This window comes from Pyxicephalus adspersus, chromosome 6 (genome assembly GCF_032062135.1).
Source record: "Pyxicephalus adspersus chromosome 6, UCB_Pads_2.0, whole genome shotgun sequence".
Classification (NCBI taxonomy): Eukaryota; Metazoa; Chordata; class Amphibia; order Anura; family Pyxicephalidae; genus Pyxicephalus; species Pyxicephalus adspersus.
This window is the reverse complement of record NC_092863.1, coordinates 68920504-68929577: the sequence shown is the minus strand read 5'-3', so window position 1 is coordinate 68929577 and position 9074 is coordinate 68920504.

Genomic DNA, 9074 nt, shown 5'->3' with positions numbered 1-9074 from the left:
GTCCTGTTGGCCACTTGGTAGGCTAGAGTCCTATAACTTTGGAAATTGAGCCAATAGGTGAAAATAGTGTGAACCTTGATTAACCACCTCTGATGTATGCAAGTTAACCTGTAATTTTCTTAATCTGAGTTGAAAATTGGATGGTTGGGGGTTCAATATTTTTTTTTTTAGTAAAACTACAGAAACTTTATATACTAGTCATCTAGTTAAGAGGTATACAGGCAGAATCACTGTTAGAAAATGTTTTTTGGCAGATCCAGCACATTGCACCACAGCAATATATTGCTTCCTGTTTATTCTCTCCAGCTGTGTTGTTTGCAGCAGCAAGGAGATCCAGGAATTAGTTGTCTATCCTCTGCTCAGCAGCTTGCAGTATTTCCTGCTTCCCTTTAGCTGTGCAGGCTGAAATGTTCTTTTTCGGCATCCCCAGCACATACTCTGAGGCTGTGCACAGCTGAAGGAGATTTTAGGAGCAGATTAGTCCCTGGCTTCAACCTGCCCTGTCATTAGCTGACTTTTATAGCCTCTCTGCTCACAGTTTTGTGAAAACCCTTGGATATCTTGTTTGCCAGAAGGATTTCCTTGCTTTGGTATACCCTCTGGCTCTGTTGTCTGGACTTGTCTCTGCTGGACTCCTCTGTACTTTGTTATCTTTGGGCTCCTGGTCCATTGCTTTTTCCCAGACATTAGCCTGTCTGCACAGAAGTCCTGGGCTTTACCCTTACATGAAAGAAATGGCATATAATTCTTCATTATTTAGTGGCCCTGCGTAGTAGCTGATCTGGGTTGAAATATTTGACTTTAGTGCACCTTTTCCACATTGTTAAGCACAGAAGTCTGTCCCTCTGTAAACTAGTGGGTGTGGGGTCAGTGATGGAAATGGCAACAAAGAGTAAATGAGAAGATAACTTTACTAATGAAATGGTTCCCAGGGACCAGAAAATAATGGACAAAGTTAAAGCAAAAGGCAATTAAAAAAACTCACCTTTACGTTTGCCGATTAGTTGATCCATCCAGAGGCTTCCTGGATCAGGTCTCGCATCATTCGGGTATCTGTCATCTTCTTTGGCCTTCTTCCTACGTCACCCGATCTCGCACTGTGCAGGCGCAAGATTGGGTGACATAGATGGGGAAAAAAGTTTCCCAATCTCACTGCGCATGAGTGAAATCAGCATTTTTTCCCCTTTAAGGAAAAGCCTCCTTCTGCGCATTTGCTGGTGGAGCAGCCAGATGCCTCCCTGGATGCATCACATATGTATCCTGGGAGGTTCTGCATTCTAATTCTAGCTTGATCACCCCAGCGATCAAGACAGAAAGGAGAGAGGCTTTACCTTTTTTATTAACCACCTGCCCCTAAAAAAAGAAGGGATTTTCACATTTTATAAAACGATTTTATATCCTTAAACGTAAGGTAAAAATGTTAGTTTAGGTCCGCTTTAAAGCTCTAGCCAGCTGGTTGGATGCAGTGCCCAGGGATGAGCAGCAGATTAATGAAAGATCAGGCCAAATGTCTTCAAAAGATTACTAGCCAATCACCTAGCTGGGAACGTAAAATTCAAAAGAGTTGAAGGTTGTAACAAAATCTATTTCCCATTCAATGGGAAATGAGCAAACAAGATTAGAAAATGTAACCAAGCTACAAACTATCACCACGCTATACTCTACAATGAACAACCAAACTCACCAGTTTAAAAGACACACCAGCAAAGTGCTGTGTGCATTAAACAATATGTTATCTACGTTATATAAAACAAATCCAAAAAACATTGCTGCAGTTGTATTGGTGAACACTATAAATCCATAAACCACATGAATGTATTCAAATTTATTTGAAGAATGCAGTGTATATCGTAAAATAACGTGTAGAAAAAGCATGTGTTTTCTGCCGTAGTAGATGAGAATGAGCAGCGCTGGCATTTTTACTGGATGACTGTGCTAAAGTAATTAAAACACAGATGCAGCTCATTTCTTTCCCAAGTGCTTTTTGATTGGCAGATACAGTATGAGCAGTAGCGCTCCACTCTGAGCACTTTATCACTGCCATCTGCCTAACATTTGCTTGCATTGGCTGGTCTCCGCGGAATTTTGCAATTATTACATGAAACAATGCTAATGTCCTACATAAAAGACTTTCTTTTTCCACTGTTATTGCTACATTTTTCACAGTGGATGGACACTAGAGTTTTTTGCTCTTTAAAATAATGAAAAGTTAAATCAAAATTTCCTTTTGGAAGTGGTATATTAATGCACTCATTCTGCATGCTCAGATGGCAAAGTTTATTAGCTCAGGTTTGTCAAGGTTAATGTTAGAATTATTTGCAGTTCATTTACACATGAAAGGATTAGAATCCTGTACTGAAAATAGAATCCCCTGGTAAAAAAAACGCAAACTTTAGACAGGAATGCAAGTGTGATTTATGTCTTGTATACCCATAAAAATGAACATTAAAATTTGCTTCTATGAAAATAAACACAATTACCATTTTATAAAAAAGACCCTACTATTTTTTAAAGTGGTTGCAGGCCGTGCAAATGAAGCCAAATATCTTGGCAAATGTCTGTGAGTTCAGGGGGTCCCTAATTTCAACAGATGCCATGTGGTGCCACTTAGCAGACTGAGCCACATTAAAAACCATGCCGGTTAATGCATTATGCCTGACTATTACATTGTTCAAGGGGACAGTCTTGTCTAAGTCCTAAACAGTATTTATAAAAAGGTTTATCAGCCAGCTCAGAACATACCAAGGGCTAAGAGCAGGATGTGTGAAGGCCACATTAAAATATTTTTCAGTTAAAATATGTTTGGTTCTGTCCCAGCTGCCCACGGGTATCTATGCCAGCTCAGGTACATTAGAAACAGAGGTACAGAGGTACATTAGAAACATATCATATCTAGGAACCGTGTGCAATTATAGTAACTTAAAGCACAATTTTGGGGAAAAAGAATATAAATGGCATTGAATACAAAGTATTCCCTACCAGCATCCTCCTGAACCCCTAGCCCTCCCAAATCTTAGCCTAGAAGCCCCAATTATTTCCATAATTGGGCTTGCATTATTAGTCACTTTTCATCATGCTAAAAATATGGTTGTACTTTAAATATTACTTAAAATTGTTTATATAATTGGTTATGCACTCCTGACAGTGTTATGTTTTTTTCTAACCCTTGTACATGTCATCTTTGCTTTCATTGCATGTGAATGCGGTGAAATATAAAAAGTTTATATAGTAACTTTACCACTTTATGTATAAACTGCATTTAGCCTAAAAAGGTTTTTTAGTGATTGAGCTCCTTTAGGGAACCTTAACCCACAACAACAAAATGCCTTCTCCACACCTATTCACTATTTGGAAAATAAATCTAAGACCACTAAAGTGCTCATCTGCTAAGTAAAGCCGGCTCCCTCTAGCTCCTACAAACCCATGGTTTCACCAGTGCCATATGTGTGATTTGGGGGTTTCCATGAGACAGAACCACTCTTTGAACAACCTGATTGTTCCTCTGCCTTACATAGACCCCCCCATTAATATACAGTCATAAAATATCAGCAAGCAGTTGGCTGGTGGGGTTTATGTGGGCTTGTCTGCTTTACAAGTAATGTATCTGTTTTGTAATAAACATCAAATTAAGTAAAAGGGTATCGTTTATTTTCCTGAGTTTTAGCTTTTTTTATATTACATACACTCCTAGGCTAAGTTTAAATATCTCCACACCATTCATGTGCAATTCATTTTTAGCACACATGTGAGCATCTGGAGAAAAACACCATTTGATGGTGGTAGAGAAAAGTCAACCTGCAAAGTCCGAGGGCTAACAAACAACTGAAGATGTGTCCAGTCATTTAAACACCAAAGCTAAAACTTATTGTAGGTGGTTGGTAATTTGGTGGCGTTTTTCTTGTATTTTTGCATGCTGTGACATTATTTCCTCCCTATTCTCCATTGAAATGTTTTACAGGCTGCTTGCCATTGCATGCCATTAAAATTTAAATTGTTCATTGTCTTGCAGAAACAATAAAAAAAAAAAAAAGATTTTGAGAGATTTAAAATAGATTTATTGGTCATTAGCCAGAGAAGTTGATTTGTTACTGAAAAAGTACATACCCATCAGTTTTTCAGGATGTCCAATTCTTAAAGAAGCTTGGAGAAGCATTTGTAAATATTCTTATGTCATATTTTTGCAATTGTGATTTTTTGTCACATATACATAATTTTTTTTCACATAACATGTTACTGCATTTACAGAAGAAAATACATCAGCGCCTCAGGTGTCAACCAAATTGCACGAAATCAGAAAACACAAAATCTGTCTGCAGAATTTAGCCCTGGAGCAACAGTTTTGCTGATGTGCCCTCAGCCTACATGGTCAGCTCTAAACCACCAATTTCCTTACACATGTTCACTTCACACACCGAATACAGTTCACAAACCCAAACACATATCCCAAAGCAGTCCTTCACCCATATTGTGTCCCTTTTGTGCTTTTATTTTTTCCACTACTTGGGAGACTTTTCTCAAAACTTGAGATCCTGGTATCTCCTTCAGTGCAGTTTTGGATCTGTGACTGTTCAATTTTTTCCATGATTTTTGAAAATCATGCTTATGGATCAGGTTATGTAGGGGCCAAAGAGCCTTTACAACCTTACTACCTGCAGCTTATTGGAAGTGTGGAAGAGCCTCCACTTATTGCTGAGTTCATACAATGAACACTCCACTGTGCACCCAAATGATGCTGGTAGTAAATTAAGATCTTCTTTATGCCTATCAGGTCTGTCTTCAAGTCTGGCTTTAGTAAGATTATAGATAGGTGGAAAGCCTCCTTCACCACCACAAATAGACCACAAATCATCCACAGAAATTTGCTGAGAGTCCTAATTGTTAGGTCAATGTCCAGCTACTGTCCCATTACAGAGTGCCTAAAGATGCTGGAGTTCATGGAACTTTCATAGGCCGCCATGTTTATTTATATATGGTTGTGCTCACTCTCCACCTTGACATGATCATGACTAGCAGATAAAAGTATTTTGTGTCTGGTGGCATCTTATCATGGATGTGCTTTTCATGCAGGGCTTTCTTGCAACTGGGAAGTAAACCTTACTAAAAAAAAAAAAAACAATAAAGCTTTACCCTGAATTGACCTATGAAGATTTTTATTTACTATCTCCATCATTTTAGGCACATGTGTACATTGTACATACTCAGCAATAACTGCTCTTCCACACTGCCATTATGCTGCAGGTGAACAACGTTGGCAAGGTTGTGAAGGCTGCCTGTGCTCTACATAATCTGGTCCAAAGGAATAAAAAGGCACTCATTTTTATGATCATTGAACATGGCATTAAAAACATTCTTTGACCTCCATTCAGCTCACATATTTGTTAACTATTTTGTCAATATTGATGTTATTCTTAACAAAAATGCAAAGAAATAAAGACTATAGACTAAAGACTAAAGACTAAAGAACTGCATAATATGTTGTTTCTATAAAATCAAAAAAGGTAGAAATAATAATTATGTACCATTAAAGAAGAGACTGCATAACTCAAAAGAGCTCCAGTTTCTGGAGTCTGTCGTCATGTGGTGGCCTTTTATACCTGTCAATGACAGGTATCATATTGTCAGATTGCTCAAACTCTGAGTTCCTATTCGATGTCAGAAGTAAGTCAAAATTTACTCCGATCAGAACTATCCGATCACCACAAGTGTAGATGCAGCGCAAGTGTTGAGCAGTTTATGGGTAATATATGCAATATTATATTATAGGTATAGTATTAAACTAAATTCCTGTTCTTTAAATTTCCATGTACTAATGCAACGTTTGCACATTATTTTTGTATATCATACTCTCCATTATCATTCATTCCACATTGTATATTTAGGTATGGTAATGAACTTTACAGTACATTTCTCATTTTTCAAAAACCTAGGTTTAATAAAGAGGTTCTTGCTTTTCAAATAAAATGTATGATAAGTATAAAACAGAAAGCAAACACATGTTGGAACATAATAAACACATGTTGCCTTGCTAAAAAACCCCTGTGGTTGACATTTTGGTATAGTTGTGTGTACTTGTTGAAATCTGTTAGTTGACAGCACAGGTAGAAAATGTGTAATGATAAATACAGTAGAATATCTGTATCAATAGAATATAATACTTTTGTTAACATTTTGTGCAACAATGGCACATTTCTAGGTTCAGACAAGGATTCTGTACTTTAATGTTACCTTGCATGATCTGACTTAAAAAAACTGAATCGGCCTTTATAACTGAAGTCATAAGTGAATTAAATCTATCAATATTGCTTAAAATGAAATAATACATTATTTTAAATGTATAAAAAAAAACATAATATTCTGTGTATTGTGCGGAGTGTATTGTGCATAACATTTATACTCTCATTTTTCTCTAAAAAGCAATAATCTATTAAGTGAGAGAGAAATATGTATTGCCAAGGACAGGTAAAGAACAAAGGGCAGGAAGAGAACAGGATTCTGTGTAATTATGTTATTACAAAAAAACATTATGGGGTCTCAATAAAGCAGTGGGATTGACATTCACTGAAAAATGTAACTTCTGCCATCAAAACCCATGGACCTGGAAGATTCTCCACCCTTGAGCATTTTGGTGAATGTCAGATTCACTGCTTTATAAATTAATTTATAAAAAAAAAGATGAATTATTAATATGTACCATAAAATCACTATAAAAGGGGTACTCTCCCCTAACCCCATGTTTTGCACAGGGTTCCACTTAACATTAAAGTGTGTTTGGCATACCTGCCTAGATAGTTACTGTACTAGGACAATCACCTAGTAAAAAGCTTGGGTGTGTGCTTCTGGTGCCAAGTGGTTATCCTCTTTAAATAATTTCAATGCTATGCTCAGCAATGGCCCCCACAGCATTTATTTTATACCAACAAACTACCATTTTCAAAATGACCCGTGTATTAGTACATTGCAACACTTCCAATCATAATATCTTTAGTGCCTGTAAAAACAGAGGCCTCTGTCATCAGACTTCTTATAATGACATACAAACAATCCTCAGCAGTCCTGTGAACTGCCTTTCCAAGATTTCTAAGCTACAACAGCCATCCCCAGTGATACAGATTCCAATAAAATGCAATATGACCTAATTATTAAAACAAAATGTATTTCTGTAAAGACATATCACAAATCCCTTAATAATGTATACTTTAATCATAAATATTACCATGTTTAACTTCAATTTCAAGGATAATTGTTTTTTTTTTAAATAGCCCATAGAAATTCCCCTGTTTTTGCTTTTGTCTGTGGCAAGAAATCAGAGTGCAAATTACAAGTTTACAAGTTTAATGCAGATTCAGTAGATGCAGTACAAAGCATCCAACATCTGCTGGTGCTTCAAAAGGGCAACATATTGATGTATGCAGTCCTCCAAAACAACTGCCTACTACATCCCGAAAGTCAGAAAATTACCTATCTATACTATACTATACTATATACTACCTATACTATATAGCAATGACATATCATGAAGCACAGAGTAGAGCCAACATGTGCATAAAGATCTCTACAACTTCTGCTGTTACTTACACAGTCATATATGAACGAGTAGTAGAACCAACTGGTCAGATGTCAGTTCACCTACAAGGTTTTGTAATTGTAGAGAATGTTCCCAGTCTTGGATTTAGATTGAGATGGGCCTCATCTATTAAAGCTTTTCAAGATTGGAGAAGATGGACTGTCCTGGGAGAACCTGGGGCATTCAGCAAACCTGGAAAGGATCCAGGCCAGGATTGAAAGCATTTGCCAAATAATAGAGAAAATAAATGATTTTTAAGAAATCCATTCCTGGTTTTCAGGATCACCCAAATTCACACATGATAGTCTATCTTCTCCATTTTTAGAGAGCTTTAATACATCAGGTCCAGTATGTTGAGATTTAGCTCTCCTCTCTCAATCTACAATAAGGGGGTGTAAATTGAGAACGGAGAGCAACAGATGATTGAGAGCCACATGACTCTGCACTCCATGGTGTAGTACAAAGCTAAGAACAGGGGCATTTTATCAATCTGAGTAGTGTATGGAGTATGGAGATATCTATCCCTTACTTGCAAAAATCAAAAAATATTTAGCTAGCTTTACAGCCATGACAGTAGGCTTGGCTTATCTTCTCTTATCAAATTTCCCTAGTAGGATAGGAAACAAATGCAGAAACATGCTCTTAAAAAGGTTTAGGCAATAACAACACAGGGGTAGGTTGTCTTTAAAAGTGTCCAGCTATCTTGAGAACTCACCCCAATCCCACTACACTTACAACACGTCTCTGAGGGGGAAGCATTTAGGTTTCTCTAGTCTTTGATTATATTCAGATTATATTTCATTAGAACAAGTCAGTGTAATCACAGCAAACAGACAGACATATCATTCCACAATTCATAAGGTTTTTATATCATTCACATCTAACCAAACCATCCATTTGGTCATTAAGGAGTGATTCAGGCGTATATCAGAATAAGGAATCCTAATTAATTTGACAGCAAAAGAAAACAGCTTCATTACGCACTATAATCAACAAAGAGAGCTAATCCTGTATATAGCAGACCTCTAGAGAGTAAATATAATTACAATTCATAACGGTTCGAAAAGATTTCGCAAACATCATCCCTAAGTAATCTGTTCCACACATCCAGATATACTGCAGACACTTTTCATGCAAGGAACTTTTATCTAAAGGTGAAAAGACATTTCGGTTCAATATGTCAGCAGGATAAAGAGTCCTTCCCAAGGAATCAGTAAGGGTCAAGTATAAAAATACTAAGAAGTGTTCTTTCTGTGATATAATGCGTGTAATTCTAATGATAAGGAGGTTCTAGCTGTGTTTAGTGAGTAAGTGCTGGAAAGTTTACTATTCTTGCCTCTTCCCAAAACTTTACTCAACAACTTCGATGTCCAATGTCACAACAATTCCTGGTAACTGTGATTACTGACTGTTGGGCGAAAGGTTTGTATAAATGATCACAACAGACAACTTTAACCCCCTAACCGCTAAGCCCGTAATTTCTCGCACTAAATATTTTTGCTCTTTTGGT